This window comes from Ctenopharyngodon idella, chromosome 8 (genome assembly GCF_019924925.1).
Source record: "Ctenopharyngodon idella isolate HZGC_01 chromosome 8, HZGC01, whole genome shotgun sequence".
NCBI classification, from domain to species: Eukaryota; Metazoa; Chordata; class Actinopteri; order Cypriniformes; family Xenocyprididae; genus Ctenopharyngodon; species Ctenopharyngodon idella.
Window position 1 is genome coordinate 31590625 of NC_067227.1, and position 17139 is coordinate 31607763.

A 17139-nucleotide genomic window follows, 5' to 3' on the forward strand; every position below is an offset into this window, starting at 1 on the left:
AACAACAGGATTCAATCACATGACCTCTCCCTTCCCTTCATATGGAAAGCCATATTACTATATATCACAACACCAATAAATAAATAAATAAATAAGACTCATTGGTTTTAAGTGAACTATTCCTTCATGTTGGAGTTGTTGGAGCCATGGCACAGTGGGTAGTGCATGTGCTCATTAGGACACATGTTTGAATCTGTTCTACCTAGTTTCACACTGACAACTGATGTTGAAAAGTTGTAAACAAGTTCATCCTTTGACCATCATAGTAGTTCATTCAATTTTTCAACCCTTGAGTGCTTTTAAATTGGCCCTATAATTTTCTCTTGATGGTCTCCCTCAATTAAACCTAACTCATAGCTAACAATCCCAGCAGAGCTCTGTCATCGTTAGTTGCCTTACAGAAACTTAGCCTTTCTGACACAAAACAACACTCACAATGACATTATCGTGAGTCACTATTATCAGCCTTGTGTTTATCATGGAACAAGAAGGAACTGAAATAACGTTCAGTAATTATGTACTTAAATTACGGAGCTTTATTTTACAAAGCATTCTTTTTTCTTGATGCATTATGCTGCATGACTACATTCTTTGCCCTTTACCAGTACCAGCTGTTGGAAATCAATGTACATATTCATGTTTTCCAACACCTTCAATTATCACCTAGTCTTTTAACTCCTGCTTGGGGCTGCTACGGTACATCATTCATTTGATCACTACTTTGAAGCTCTGCGCTGTAATGGGTCATCGCGTATTCAGTTTTGACATTTAATGAGCGGGAGTGCTCATTTATGTGTGTTATTATTTATCTTTTTGTCAAATTGACCTGGCTCTAGTTTAGTCTCTCTTATTATTTTGGGTGATGCAAAATAATGAAAAGTTCCCTCATAAAAGCTTTTAGAAACCTAACCAAAAACTGCATGACATTTTTGATGGGGAAGACATATGCCCTAATTGTAACTAATTTCACTTTCTGTCCCACCTCGAGAGAAAAGCACAGCAATTGTAGGTCACGCTGGTTGATCTGTGCACAATCTATCAAATCCTCATTGTATCTGTCAGGCTGAAACACTGTTCTGCCATGCATTACTGTGAGTCTCAACTGATTGACTATATTGATAGGGCCACAGAAATCAGGAGGTTGAAATGCAAATTATAAAAATAGGCTTATCAATTTAACATATAAATTTAGTGTAATTAATAAGTAATGCAATTTATCATGCCTCCTAATACTCAAGTGAATTCCGTAATAAGGGATTTTCTAATTATGGAAATTCAAGCCTGAAGTATCTCAGTCTGCAGTCAGTCCGGACCCGTCTGCTAATATTAAATCCTACATAAATAGCTGCTAGTACATAATTGCTTTGGACTTTACGTCAGGGTTGCACGTTATTTTGATGATCCACTTTAGACACTCTACAAACTACAAGTAACTTTACAACTGCATGTCAACTAACTCTCATTAGAGTATTAGTAGACTGTAGTAGACTGTTAGGTTAGGGTTCGGGTTAGTAGAATAAGTTGACCGTCACAATAAAGTGTTAGCTGATAATAAGCAGACAGTCTACTAATACTCTACTGATTAGTTGACGTGTAGTTGCAAAGTTACTTATTGTTAGTAGAATGTCAAAAGTGGTCCATTGAAAAAAATTTTTAACTAGGTCAGTGATATCCATATTATTAAAAATCAGTCTATGTAACGACCTATTGACTTCTAAAGCGACTTTTCCAATGTTTTGAAATTCAACTATTATTTTCATTTGATGATTTTTCAATCAGTTCTGAATAATTTCATCAATTAATTGGCATATCATAATTTGATTAAATGAATTTCCATGCTTAAATTGATTCACAGCCCTAATTAAATGCAACAAACCACATAATTGTGCATAGTTAATGCAGGACAATAAATAGGTTTGTTAAAAGGAAGGAGAAAACACTTCCCTTTTCCTTATATTTCGGTGCAATTTCATCTGTATATTACAATCTAGCCAAATTAGATGCTAATATGGCAAGAAGCTTAAAATGAACCCAAAATAGGTTGGAAATTAAAAATCAGACACATAATTACTAGAGGCAACAAAAATAATCAAAAGGTGAACATTTATTAATAAGCTATTTAATAAATGTTTATTGTTTAATTATTATTCATTAAACTTATTATAATAAATGTTTGTTTATTATATATTTAATAAATGCTAATTTCCAACATATTTTGGGTTTATTTTAAGCAAGCAATACAGTATTTTTTAAACAATAGTTGGGTTAAATGAAACTACCCAGCAGGTTGGGCAAACATTTAACCAAACCGGGTTAAAACAACCCAATTGCTGGGGTTTTCCATTTTCAACCCAACTTGGGTTGTTTTTCCAGCATTTTTTAAAGTGTACACATTACCAGGTAAATGTCTGCAGAGAGCATAAAACCATTGCAATTCAGAAGACATTTAGAAACCAAAACAGCAAATTGTCCTATTCCTATCCCATTCTTGATGTCCAATGCAGCAAAACCAGCTGAGAACCACTGCCTTAACTTGTGTCACCATAATGATGGAAGCGATGCTACTGGCTTGTCTCCAAAGTGCTGATGTGTGACATTCAGAGAATGTCACATTTTACTGTACTTGATAATTCCATAAAGATGTCAATCATTTCCCCACCAGTCTCGAAAGCTCCCAAATTATAGAAATATAGAGTGTGGCATATGCAGTGTGGCATTTAGAGCTTATATTACCTCTCATGGATCAATAAACTGCATCATTCATCTCTCTGTTTACCCATACAAACATTTTGGTCTAAAATATGTCTGGTTTTTAGGAGGCTTGAATATTTTAGGATCAGAAATTGAAGGCAGAATACATTTTGCATTTGGGTAAACATCATATTCACATGCTGTTCATGTGCTAATTTTTCAGTAGATCTCCCTTACGGTTGACAGTACCAATGCAAAAGCAGCTGTCGGTCGTTTGTGTTTTGATTCATTAAGACAACCTGGTGGAACAGGCATCTTGAATTTGCAAAGGCAATAGTCGTGGCATAACCACTGTATATCAAGCTCTATTTTAACTTGCACTTCAGTACTGTGACTAACTTCTCCAATCTTCTGGTGACCCTGTAATCAAAATTGTTTTCCTAGTATGTCAATGGCACTTCCACCTTGGCTTCACACTTCTAATCTCAGCATGAAATTGCTCATTTTTAGTTCCTAAGTGGATACTTGCTTGCTTGTCTCTGCTGCAGATAAGGATGCTTTGCCTCCAGAACCATAAAGTGAAGTGAACTTGGAGTTGTAATTTTGAGCTTATTTTTTAGACTGAATGCACATTTCTTCAGGTCCAATTTCAGGCAGTGTATTTCAAAGTACATACGCAGCAGGTCATCATACCATGATTTTTATAGGACAAATCAGGGTTTTCCAGTATATGTGTAGGTGATTAGAGGTTAGATAAAGTCCCTGTGTGAATCTCATAAAGCCAATCAAGAACATGTCTGAGTCATAAAAAAAATAAGAAATAATAATTTGCATAAAGAAAATTAAGCATATTTGCATTACGAAATTATTTTCATTACAATTAACCACATTTCTACACTTTACCATTCTGAAGTTTTAATTTAGATTTTTTTATATTCCCATTATTCCCATTACTGTAATTTATTGTGTCTAATATTATATTTTAATCAGCATAAATTAAAGATAGTACAACAAATATGTGTATCAAGACCTTATAACATACAGTGAATATTTTTTCATTACCGCAGTAAGAATATGTGTGGAAAAAATGGCTGAATTATAGAAAAAAGGCATAATTTTCTTCATGCAAAACGTAGATTCTTATTTAGAAATAGCATTGGGTAAGCTGCTCTAAAACGTTATTAATTACTAGCTACTAATTACATCTTCAACAGTGTAATTAGATTAGTGTACTAATTACTTACTCTCTATTAAAAAGTATTGCATTAATTATCACTAATTACTTTGTAAATCCCATCTCAACCTCAACCAGTTGAATAATACAAGGATAGACATGAAAATGGTCTTTTAATTTATTCTGTTGAATAAATAATATAAAATTGCATAAATTATTTTTGAACTGACCAAAGTACTTAAAGGGTTACATTAAAAACATTTTAACACCGGACATTAAATTTGATATTGAATCCATGATATTGTTTTATAGAATTGTTCTATAGTCTAAAGTATTTAATGCAATTACAACAGAAGTAACTGTTATTACATTACAAAAAATTGAAGAGTAATTCCTTACTTTATTACAATAATTAATTACTTAGTAATGCATTACACCCAACTATGGAAGCTTGTTTCCGCCACTAAATAAAAAAATAAAAAAGGTAATTGCGACTTTTTATCTCACAATTCTGACTTTTCTTCTTTTCTTCTGAGTTATAAAGTCAGAATTGCGAGATATAAAGTCAGAATTGTGAGATATAAAGTCAGAATTGCGAGTTATAAAGTCAGAATTGCGAGATATAAAGTCAGAATTGTGAGAGATAAAGTCAGAATTGCGATATAAAGTCAGAATTGCGAGTTATAAAGTCAGAATTGTGAGATATAAAGTCAGAATTGCGAGATATAAAGTCAGAATTGCGAGTTATAAAGTCAGAATTGCGAGAAATAAAGTCAGAAGTGCGAGATATAAAGTCAGAATTGCGAGATATAAAGTCAGAAGTGCGAGATATAAAGTCAGAATTGTGTGATATAAAGTCAGAATTGTGAGATATAAAGTCAGAATTGCGAGATATAAAGTCAGAATTGTGAGATATAAAGTCAGAATTGCGAGATATAAAGTCAGAATTGTGAGATATAAAGTCAGAATTGCGAGTTATAATGTCAGAATTGCGTGATATAAAGTCAGAATTGCAAGTTATAAAGTCAGAATTTTGAGATATAAAGTCAGAATTGTGAGTTATAAAGTCAGAATTGTGTGATATAAAGTCAGAATTGCAAGTTATAAAGTCAGAATTTTGAGATATAAAGTCAGAATTGTGAGTTATAAAGTCAGAATTGTGTGATATAAAGTCAGAATTGCAAGTTATAAAGCCAGAATTGTGAGATATAAAGTCAGAATTGAGAAATATAAAGTCAGAATTGCGTGATATAAAGTCAGAATTATGAGATATAAAGTCAGATTTTTCTCAATTGCGAGTTATCACGCAATTCTGACTTTATAACTCGCAATTGTGAAAAGTCAGAATTGTGAGATATAAAGTCAGAATTGCATGATTTAAACTCGCAATTGCATCTTATTTTTTCACAGAATTGAGTTATATCTCACAATTCTGAATTTATTCTGAATTTATAACATGCATTATTGTGAGTTATAAAGTCAAAATTGTGAGATTTAAACAATTTTGCTCACAATTGGACGATAACACACCATTCTCACTTTATAACTCGCAATTGTGAGTTTATATCTTGCAATTCTGAGAAAAACTTCAGAATTGTGAGATATAAATTCGCAATTGCGAGAAAAAAAGTCAGAATTGTGAGATAAAAATTCGCAATTTACTTTTTTTATTGTTTATTTCATGGCGGAAACAAGCTTCCATACCCAGCACCGTTTATAAAATATATATTTTAAAATCCTAGCGATATTGATCAAAACTGGGAAGCTGTGTGAACAGGCCTACTTTGATTGTGTGATTGTGACTCATGCTGATCATTTAGCCAACAACACTATCAATGAACTGATAACTCCATCACTTCCTGCAACAAAACAGGCCTAATAATAATCACTCTAAATCTGCACTCAGAATTAAAATGCACGTGGCTCTTCCCATGAGTAAGCCAAGGACGATGTTTACACAGACGTCACGTTTATTAGCAATCTTAAATCAACAGTCTAAATGGATGAGATAAAAGACGAAGTGTATTAACAGACTGCATGTAGTTGGCACATTTTTCTGAGCCTGCGGCGTTTTCCGAGGGAGAATGCGGTGTTTGTTTTGTGTCAGGAGCCTGCAGACTGACAGATCGAAGTGAAGATGCTAATATTATGTTTATGTGCATTACATAGGAAATGGATTGTGCTGCAAGGTGAAGAGGGATTTGTTTCATGAGCTGTGAATAATCAAATCATAAAGATCAATGTGAATTAAAGTGTTTCTGTATCAAGATTTCATATTTGAAAAGTAATACTGTAAAATCTGCAGTCGGGTTTGGTGACTCATAACTGCCAAATAAAATGTGTTGTATATTCTGAGGAATATTAAGTGGCTTCACATAAAAAATATCAACCTGTGGAGGAAGCCATTCATATGACCTCAGAATATTGCGTATTGTGTGTGAGGAGAATAAAATATTACAGATAATCCAACACTGAGCTTCAATCCTCCCTCCTGAGACTCACACTCTTTGCATAAGATGCGCATCCCTTGTTTTCACTCGGATCAAAAGCAATGTATAAGTCAACATGATATCCAAACTGACATTTACTTTCTTAATATAAAAGTCTAATATGAATCATAAAAATGATAATAACTCTGCTCACCAAGGCTGCTTTTTTTTTTATATAAAAAAAATACAGTAAAATTGTGAAATGTTATTACAACTTAAATAACTGTTTTGTATTTGAATATATTTTAAAATGTAATTTATTCCTGTGATTCAAAGCTGAATTTTCAGCATCATTACTCCAGTCTTCAGTGTCACATGATCCTTCAGAAATCATTCTAATATGATGATTTGCTGCTCAAGAAAAAAAATCTGATTATTAATGTTGAAAAGAGTTCATATTTTTGTGGAAACCATGATACTTTTTAAAAAGTAATTTCAAAAGAACAGCATTTATTTGAAATATATATATTTTTTTAACAATGCAAAAGTATTTACTGTCAGTTTTGATAAGTTTAATGAATCATTTCTGAATAAAAGTGTTCATTTTTTTCACTAACCCCAAACGTTTGAATGGTATTGTACATTATCAATTATAAAAATCAATTAACATGCAGCTGATGTCATCAAGCTCTCTTATTTTTCAACCTCTCCTCCATCTGTCATATAGAGACCATTGAATATATTCACGAACATTGTTGGAGCAAGTTACTTTTAAAATTAATGCATTACAATATTGCGTTACTCCCTTAAAAAAGTAACTAATTCCATTACTTTTTATGTAAAGTAATGTGTTACGTCAGTTTTGCATTACTTTTTCTCACCTGGGCTGGGCTTGTTTGTTTTTTAATTATAAAAAAATAATATTTTTGGCAAATGTAAAGGCCCTTTTACACCAAAAGTGAAATGAATAAGCCTCAGGCTGAAGGAAATGCAAATTCACGCCTGTACAGTAGAGGGCGCAGCTCAAACCTTTCAGCTGTGCTGCCATTTTGGATGTCAGAAGAAAGTTCAACACTTTTACTTCAGCAATTAAAAAAAGGAAAGAAAAAAAAAACACGAATGTGATGTTTAACTCAAGTCATTTTTGCTTATTTGTATGGTTGAATTGGATCATCAAAGGTCAGGAGCAAAGTTAAATGCATAAAGTATATTTGTATTATATTTAATTATTGCAGGTTTGCGTAATATTCTGAGTTTGCATTTCACGGTTTTCTTCCTTTTGAAGAATACTGAATGTTTTTGTGCGATGAATAAATGCTCACATTCAGTCTAGAACTACAATAAGCATCACATTTACACAGCACACACAACACCTCTGCGCTTATGCTGCGTTCACGCCATGTCGTAATTACCATAGTCTCAAGATAACGACACGTGACGTTCTATTCTGAGCTGTTCACATCCTCAGACCGGGAATTATGAGTTTCTATGACAGAACTATCAACTACTAAATGAATTTGCAGGTGGTCACGTGGTACAAGTAGGAGCTCTCTGAAAATTCCCATCGTACAGTACATGGTGTAATTACGAGCTCTACGAGGACATGATCGCTTTTACAAGTTGAAATCTCGTAATTACGGTAGTTACAACATGGCCTGTACGCACCTCTACTCCTGATTTCTCTCAGCATGGGGACAGGAGTGGTGTCAGTCAATAAAAGGGGAAACAAAGTAACTTGCATTGCTTATTTGAAAAAGTAACTCAGATATTTTGTTGTAAAGTTAAAAGTAAAGCATTGTGTTACTTCTAATGCGTTACCACTACACGTCCTGATTTTGCAGAGTAAGGCTATGTTCACACAGTTAGTCCAAATCCAATTATTTGTGTATCCAATTGGAATCTGATCTCAAATTATTGACTGTCCACATTGTGTATTGCAACCGTTCAGATCTAATTTGTGTGTCCATGCCGCTCTTTTTCATTTTTTCCGGAATATCTGCATTGGTTTTTATGGCATTGATGTTGCGTTGGTAGGTATACGCCAAAAACAACAACAACAACAACCGCAACATGGAGGGGTTTGCAATACATATATTGTCTTATTTACAACATGACAATGTGTAGAAGCCGCACTGGACTACAGCGGCAGAAACGTACGAGACTGGTATGAGCGGCTTTATTCCACGCTTGTCTCCACTGGTTTCAAAATATGCATCCGTCATATTGTCATTTTCTATTCGTCCGGCACTTTGCAACAACACAACCTTGTTCCTGCAGCGACTTTCAGCATGTTTCCTATAACAACATGATGTTTACATTTTACGTGGCGTGAGAAAGTCACATAAAGAGCAGTCAGACTGAAACAGATTTCCAGAAATGCAATTTGAATAGGATTTCAAACCACATGAATGTAGTTCAAAATGGATTTGTAAAAATCATATTTCATGTGATTCCTTGAAATTCACACATGCTAAATCTGATCGGATTTCAATTGGATGTGCACAAAAATCGGACTTGGACTGACAGTCTGAACGTAGCCTGAGATGCGTTCCAGGGTCAACATATTTATTCCTGTCCAAACATTTAATTCTAACCATACCTCTACCCCTAACCATACCCATACGTTACTCCTAAAATCACAGTGAAATGATAGGTGAATAAGCACCTAACCCTGGTTGTAAGCCTAAACTTGACATAAACTGTAAACTTGTCCCTCAAATCTGATCGGTTGATTGGAATGTTGTTCCAGGATCAACAAAGATGTTGGTCCAGGAACATGTTGCACTTGGTGAAATCTTGGTGAAAAACTGTTCCTGAAGGACCAAATCAAATTGCACCTAGTCACATCCAGACCCCCATTATAGCTTTTTTTCTGCCTAGGAACCACAAACGTAGAAGCAAGAGACTGTCTGACCACAAAAACGACAAACCACAGTTCGTTTTCACGTTCTGATTAGGGCTGTTTTATCTGAAATAGTTCATACCACAATAATAGACCAATCATTTAATTGCTGTAATTGCACAGCAATTCATAATTTGCATTTTTTTTTTTTTTTTTTTCTGTCTAAAAGTAGTTTGTGATTATTGCACAGAATCAAGCCTAGAAATAAGCAGTTCTGCTCATGGATATCTAGTTCACTTTCCAACAACTGTGTCAAACAAAACACAGGAGTATCTTGCAAATGTTTGATGCACTAATCTGGCAAACATCTCTAGTTAAGATGAGGGAACAGAAATCGAAAGGTAACTTTTGCCAATGTACTCATTGTATCAACACTGAGTTATTTACTTGCTGTAGCTCTCGCTTCTCCTGTCCTACTAACATAATGCAACCATTTCTGCTTATTCTCCTCCATTTTCCTCCATAGACATTTAGCTCCATATCTGCTGAAAGCAGCTGCCCTCTCTGCATATGCACATACCGTCTGCCTGCACACACACACACACACACACACACTGGCAGTATGACAGCAGAGGTGCAGAGCTTGAGGGACGGTTGAGCTCAGAGGTTAGAGGAAGTCCTCCCTTATTAGAGAAATCCATTGGCACAATCGCTTCATTACTGCCCTTGCGGTCTCCTTTCTCTCTCAACACTCTTTAAGGAGTGAGAGAGGAAATTAAAGTGAGCAGAGAAGCACAGAGCAGAATCCATCTTGGATTAAAGGTGCAGATTAAAAACAAACTGTGCGGCAGGATGTTAAGGCTATTTATATCACACACCGTGATGAGACTTCATCAGAGAAAGGAAGAATTTGCCTGAACCCTCGACCCAGTGGCTAATTAAACAGAAGGGTAATTCTCATATTTGCAGTTCCTTCAGAGTTCTCTTCTAGTTTTCTTTCTTTCTTCCGTGGAACACAAATGAGGTTTTGTTCTGAATGACTGATATGTTCTTTTCCATACAATAAAAGGATGCTGTAGAACATAATAGTGTTCTGTTGCTTTAAATTCTCAGAGCCTATAGCAGACTAAGTTATTTTAGCTTGTTTCTATGTATGTGTGTGTTATGGCAAAGAAATATGCTCATTGCTTGTCGAACTCCTGCATCTTGATAAGTAAAGACACATTTTGTTAAAGAGAACCGTTGCCTACCCATTCGTCGTTCAGCAGCTCCATAAAAAGGCAAAAATACATTATATTTCCATATACTTCTGTACATTTCAAGTCGTTTGAAGTCAAATGACAGCTTGGTGCTTATACTGTCATTAAGTTTAAAAGGCCTCGTCCTCATTCACTTTAATTGCATTAAAAAGAGCAGCTAGGACAAAGTGCTTTTGTGCTCCACAGAAGAAATAAGGATTTTATGAGAAAAGATTTGGGTGAACTACTACTTTAGAGCTAAAACACACATTACCAGGTTACGGCTTCGGCTCATGGCGAAGTTCTTTTTCATTCTTCGCTTAGGGGTAAAAGAAGTTTTTACAGTATTAAACATGAAAAAAAAACAGCATCAATGTCTCTTTCAATTAGAATTACAACTTTAGTTTCTACTATAAAGGACGTCTGACCTTGATAGACTGAACCAGTGTTGCCAACTATTTTCAAAGGAAAGTAGTTAAAGCCTGAACAAAAAGCCCCTAAAGTTCACTAGATGACGTCATGTATCAATTAGCATATCCATGACGTCAACACGTCGTACTTGCATTCTGCCTAACGCAGCAGATAAGTGATCCAATGTCATGTGACATTTGGAAAGTTACTTGGGTTTGGCAAAAAAGTCGTTAGATTTGTCGCTAGGCACTTTTTTTGAAGAAAAAGTCACTAAAGGGGTCTGAAAAGTCGCTAAATCTAGCGACAAAGTTGCTAAGTTGGCAACACTGGACTGAAAAGAAGAAATGAACAGGAGAAGATTTCCATCTCAAAGAAGGCGGAGTCTCAGAGCTACACCTACCTATTACATCATCACCACGGACCAATGGTAGTTCAATGGTGTTTACGAACCAGAACAAACTTTTCTGGAAAGTTTGCTTTGATGAAATAAATGTTTTTCTCCAAAACACATTGGCCACACTTATTGGCACCCCTAGAATTTTTTTATGAGTAAAATATCTCTGAAGTATATTACCATTCATATTTACATTTTTTTTTAGCACACCAGGGTGATCATGAACATGAAATTGTCCAGCCGTGACTTCCTGTTCCACAGGAGTATAAATATGAGGACACACAAAGGCCAAATTCCATTAATCATTCATCACAATGAGAAAAACCAAAGAATGTAGTTCTGATGTGCAGCAAAAGATTGTCGAGCTTCACAAAATAGAAAGTGGCTGTAAGAAAATAGCTAAAGCATTGAAAATCTCCATTTCCACTATCAGGGCAATAATTAACATCAATCAACTAAAGATGTTACAAATCTGCCTGGAAGAGGACGTGTGTCTAAATCGTCCTAATGCGCGGTGAGGAGGAAAGTTTAAGTGGACAAAGACTCTCCAAGGATCACAGCTGGAGAATTGCAGAGATTAGTTGAGTCTTGAGTCTCAGAAAGCCTAAAAAAATGATCAAACAGCACCTACATCCCCACAAGTTGTTCGTTAACACAAGTTGTTAAATATACTGCTGGATCTTTAATGCTGTGGGCCGATTTTTCTGCTGGAGGTCCTGGACATCTTGTTCAGATACATGGTATCATGGATTCTATCAAATACCAACAGATAAAAAATCAAAACCTGACCACTTCTGCTAGAAATCCAATAATGGGCCGTGGTTGGATCTTCCATCAGGACAATGATCCAAAACAAACATCAAAACCAACACAAAAATGTGTCACTGAGCACAAAATGAAGCTTCTGTCATGGCAGTCCCAGTCCTCTGACCTGAACCATAAAGAAAATGAGTGGAGTGAACTGAAGAGAAGAAGCACCAACATGGAGCTGGGAATCTGAAGGATCTGGAGAGATTCTGCATGAAGGAATGGTCTCTGATCTCTTGTCAGGTGTTCTCCAAACTCATCAGGCATTATAGGTGAAGACTCAGAGCTGTTATCTTGGCAAAAAGAGGTTGCAAAAAGTATTGAACAAAAGGGTGCCAATAATTGTGGCCAACAAGTTTTGGAGAAAAAACATTTTTCATATTGTGATTTTCCCCCACTTTTAATTCCTTTCCTTCAATGAAAGATTAGATTTTTGCTAATTTTATGAATTAAAGATCAAAAGGATAAACAATGCAGATTTATTTTTACAGTCATCTTTGATCATTTTTACCAAGGGTGCCAGCAATTCTGACCACAACTGTAATAAAAGTATTATTATGAAAACTGTATAATAAAAGTATTATTATTCATAATAATAATAATAATAATAATAATAATAATTGTGGTATCGAATATTGATATTTTTCAAGGTATTGTATGGAAGTTCCAGTAGCGTGCCAACACTACCGCACAGTATGCTAATATTCCCTTTCAAACATAGCCAGCTTCCAAATCCAAACAGCATTGAAGAAACAGAATTGCAGTCTAATCAGCCAGTAAAAGAGTATTTCCTGCAGAGAGCTTTGAATATACATCTTTAAAAGGTCAAAATTCTCTCTCAGTTATCAGCACGCCTGCAATTGTGGAACTTATTTAACTTGATTCGGTTATTCACAGCTAACAAGCTGTTCCACATTTTGCCTTCTTTCATAAAGGGGGAACTTAAAACTGCAGTTAAACTTTTTCTTGATTTCCCCTCTGAGAATGTACCCATGTCTCCCTGAAGATGCTTGTCTCTTTTTTTTTTTTTTTTTTTTTTCAGCAATTACCAACATTTGACATATAAAAGTCATTCTCCTGCTAGTAATAGAGACAATTATACAGATCCAAACCTTTACGACCCCTCTGGGTGTGCATTTGCATACTGCCATCACAGCCGTCAAAAAGAAAATTGTTGCATGACCTACATGCTCATTTCACTCCACAGTTTTCCCCATTTCCATGTTACCTGATTGGAGTATGAGCGAATACTGTGGGTGGGTGCTGTGTGCACATACATGCAATCACCTCTGGGATCTGATTCAAATTGAAATAATGTAAAAATAAACTAGTTACACGATTGGCTTGTGCGCTATATTCAGGTCTTCTGAAACTACACAATGCTGTGATCATATAGCTCCATTTTTGAGTTTTAGAGAGGAAGATTATAAATCTTTTCCTTGCACATGCCATCATTTGACTTCAAAAGAACTGGAGTATAGAGCATGAAAGTAAATGAAGAGCATTAGCATAAAAGAGCCATATTTAACAATTTAATGATGTCAAATTTGGCCATTATGAACTTTGGTGGCGTAACAAAGACCTGATTGAAGATTCTTCCAAATTTATTTTGGATTCCATGGACAATCAAAGCACACAGGTTAGAAATTAATTTGTTCAGTAGATGTTATATAGCTTACAAAATAATGCATTTTTCCTAAGGATTTTTCGGAGAAACGTCTGATGCATGTTGACATATAAAATGACTAATATTTATATACATAAAAAAAATTCTATAAGACTCTTGAGCTATGAAAGATAAGCTTCAACCTTTCTGGGTCTTTCTACTGTTTGATTCACTTCATCCATCTGCCACATTATATGAAATGTGTTCAAACCTAGCCAAGTGTTGATGTTGACATTTTTATTTGTCATCATAAGAATTTATGTGGCCCATCAGTTAATTTGCTTCACCGCATGACTCATGATTCTATTGTACAGGCGGAGAGGTGGAGTGGCCATCAAGATTTATATACGCGCATGTTTATGTGTCGCAGTGTTTGGCTCGCTTCTCTTGGAGCTGCTGTCCTCTGTTCACAAGGGCTGATAAATCAAGGGCAAGTTTGCATACAAACACATGCAGGTGTTAACACGCATGAGTGCAGACGTGAGTGGAAAGGGCAGTTAGGCTACAGAGGTGCGTTTATAACAATCCAGAGCTGGTATTATGATAATAATTGCTATTTTGTACAGAAATGAGTACCTCTGATGGACAGGCTCATTTAGAGTCTCTGAGGAAGACTAAATCAATGATAAGGTGAGCGCTATCCGTCTGGAAACTTGTATTGCAGGACTGATGAGGTGCAAATTAAAAAGCCATTAGTGAAGCATCTCTCACCATGGTGAAAAGAGACCTTGGGTTAGTGGTTATCTCTTAGGCCTGAGTGATTCATAACAATCTCAAAACCCAAGATCAATAGAAAACAAAGTTGGAGTTGAGGTTTACCCTGACACGAGATGATAGATAGATAGATAGATAGATAGATAGATAGATAGATAGATAGATAGATAGATAGATAGATAGCAGAACGAATTAACTAAGTAACAAACTAACTAACGAACCAACCAATGATACATAGATAGACAGATAGCAGAACGAACCAACGAACGTTCGATCGATAGCAGAACGAACGAACTAAGCAACGAACTAAGCAACGAACTAACGAACGAATAAACCAACAAATGAACCAATGATACATAGATCGCAGAACAAACCAACCAACCAATGAACAAACGTACAAATGATCGATAGATAGATAGCAGAACAAACCAACGAACCAATGAGCCAGCAAACAATAGATAGATAGTACGAAAGCAGACAGACAGAACAAAAACGAACGACAGACAGACAGACAGAAAGCAGGCAGACAGACAGACCGAATGAACGAATGATAGAACAAAAGCAGAACAAACGAACGAAAGAACGAAAGAATGATAGATAGATAGATAGATAGATAGATAGAAAGCAGAACAAACAATCTAACCAAGTAACTAAACTAACTAACGAACCAACCAACGAACAAACCAATGATAAATAGATAGATAGATAGCAGAACGAACGAACGAACGATCAATCAAAAGATAGATAGATAGATAGATAGCAGAATGAATGAACTAACGAACTAACGAATAAACTAATGATAGCAGAACAAACCAACGAACGAACAAACCAATGAATGAACGAACGAATGAACGATCGATCAATAGATAGATAGCAGAACGAACCAATGAACCAATGAGCCAACGAACAATAGATAGATAGAATGAAAGCAGACAGACAGACAGAACGACAAACGAACACACAAACGAACGAACGAACGATAGATAGAACGAAAGCAGACAGACAGAGAAAACAAACAAACAATAGAACGAAAGCAGACAGAACGAACGAACGACAGAGACAGATAGATAGAATGAAAGCAGACAGACAGACAGAACGAACAAATGAATGAACGAACGATAAAACGAAAGCAGACAGACAAAACAAACAAACAATAGAACGAAAGCAGATGGACAGAACGAACGAACGACAGACAGATAGATAGAATGAATGCAGACAGACAAGAACGAACGAACGAACGATAGATACCTCAAATGATGCTTTTAAAGGCTCCCTTTGCAATTTCAGTGTTGAATACTTTTACAGTACAATGCTCTGTTCATTGTAATCTATATCTTGCAATGACTTTGATGATTGTGCTAATGTAATATTACGCAAAAAGCTCACAATAATGCTTAAAATAATAAAAAGATCAATTTATAAAAAAAAATGTTAAGAATAAACATTTCCAATATCAATTATTGCCATCCGACCAATCAAACTCTCTAGTCACTTCTGGCAGAAGTTTGCTTTATGCAGATTTAAATGATGCAGATGCCACAGGTTGCACAGCATTCCCTCATCCTTAAATGCATTGAAAGGTAACAAAAAAGGCCCAATACAACATTAGATAGTGGTAAACATTTGTTGGGCTAATAATTTGTGCTAATATACCCTATATATAATAGTTCTTTTTGAATAAATCAGTCAAGAGTCTTACAGTAATACTAATTGGCTGTTCATGTCTATTATGAAGTTTTGCTGTAAAAATGGTTATTCTATTAAAAATGTAGCTTATTAATATTAAAACAATCCACTTGAAATAAAACCAGTTGGGAAGCACTAATATATTTGCCTTCCTGCTCAGAAAGCAGAACCACCTTCTTACCTTTTTCATGTCAGTGGCTATTTACAGTAAGAGTAAGAGTGAAACTGCAGTACTGTTTGCACCTAATGTAAACAGCAACACAAAATATCCGTTTTAGAAAAAGTGCAAATAGAGATACAAGTCACACAGTGGAAGTTGACTTGCTGTTGTTCTTAGTATGTTGTCAAAGCAATGGTGGGTGGAGTGAACACAGCTTTATCACTAACTCAAGGCCAGATATTTATACTTTGTGTAAATAGACTTTGACTTTCCTAATTAGTTTGATCATGTCAACATATTTTGCTTATTATGCATGCATGTTTCCTGCACATAATGTTTTTGAATTGCCTATATAGTCAATATAATAACACTAGAAACAAAGTACACCTTCTTCTCCATGTTCAGCTCAAACATGGATACTGAATCCCACTCGGTCCACTTTGCGAGACATGAAAGATGATTTATTCAGAAGCTCAATAATTACAACTCTGTGGAGCCCTGCGATTGTGAGATTAGACCCCTACTGTTTTTGTGTCTTCACACAGAATGAATATCATATATTCAACTAACACTGCAAAATAAAAGCAGCATGTAAACTCCTCCGTTTGGCACATAATTACGCAAAAAGATTGTTGGCTGGATGAAAGCACATTTTAACCAGGGAAGATATGTAGCCACTGCAGATGATTTGTATGCATGCGGTAACTCGCATTTATTGCAAAACCACCAATCATGCATGGCTTCTATACCAGAAGGGACCATTTTATTGCTTAATTATTATTTTAAACATGAAGAGCTGTTTGCCGCACAGCACAGGTTACTCTCTACATGAAGATGAGCGGATGTGAAACGTGTGAATTAAGTGAACCGTTCGCCTCGCAAACACACCATTTAGAAGTTAATTGGACAAAGACATGCTTTTAAAAA

The 17139-nt window shown here is 35.4% G+C and overlaps 1 protein-coding gene across 2 annotated transcripts in view; it reads left to right on the forward strand.

Moving 5' to 3' along the window:
• lrrtm4l2 (leucine rich repeat transmembrane neuronal 4 like 2) overlaps positions 1–17139 on the forward strand; it is a 35234-nt gene that overhangs the window by 10576 nt on the left and 7519 nt on the right. The gene's annotated exons all lie outside the window — the stretch shown is intronic.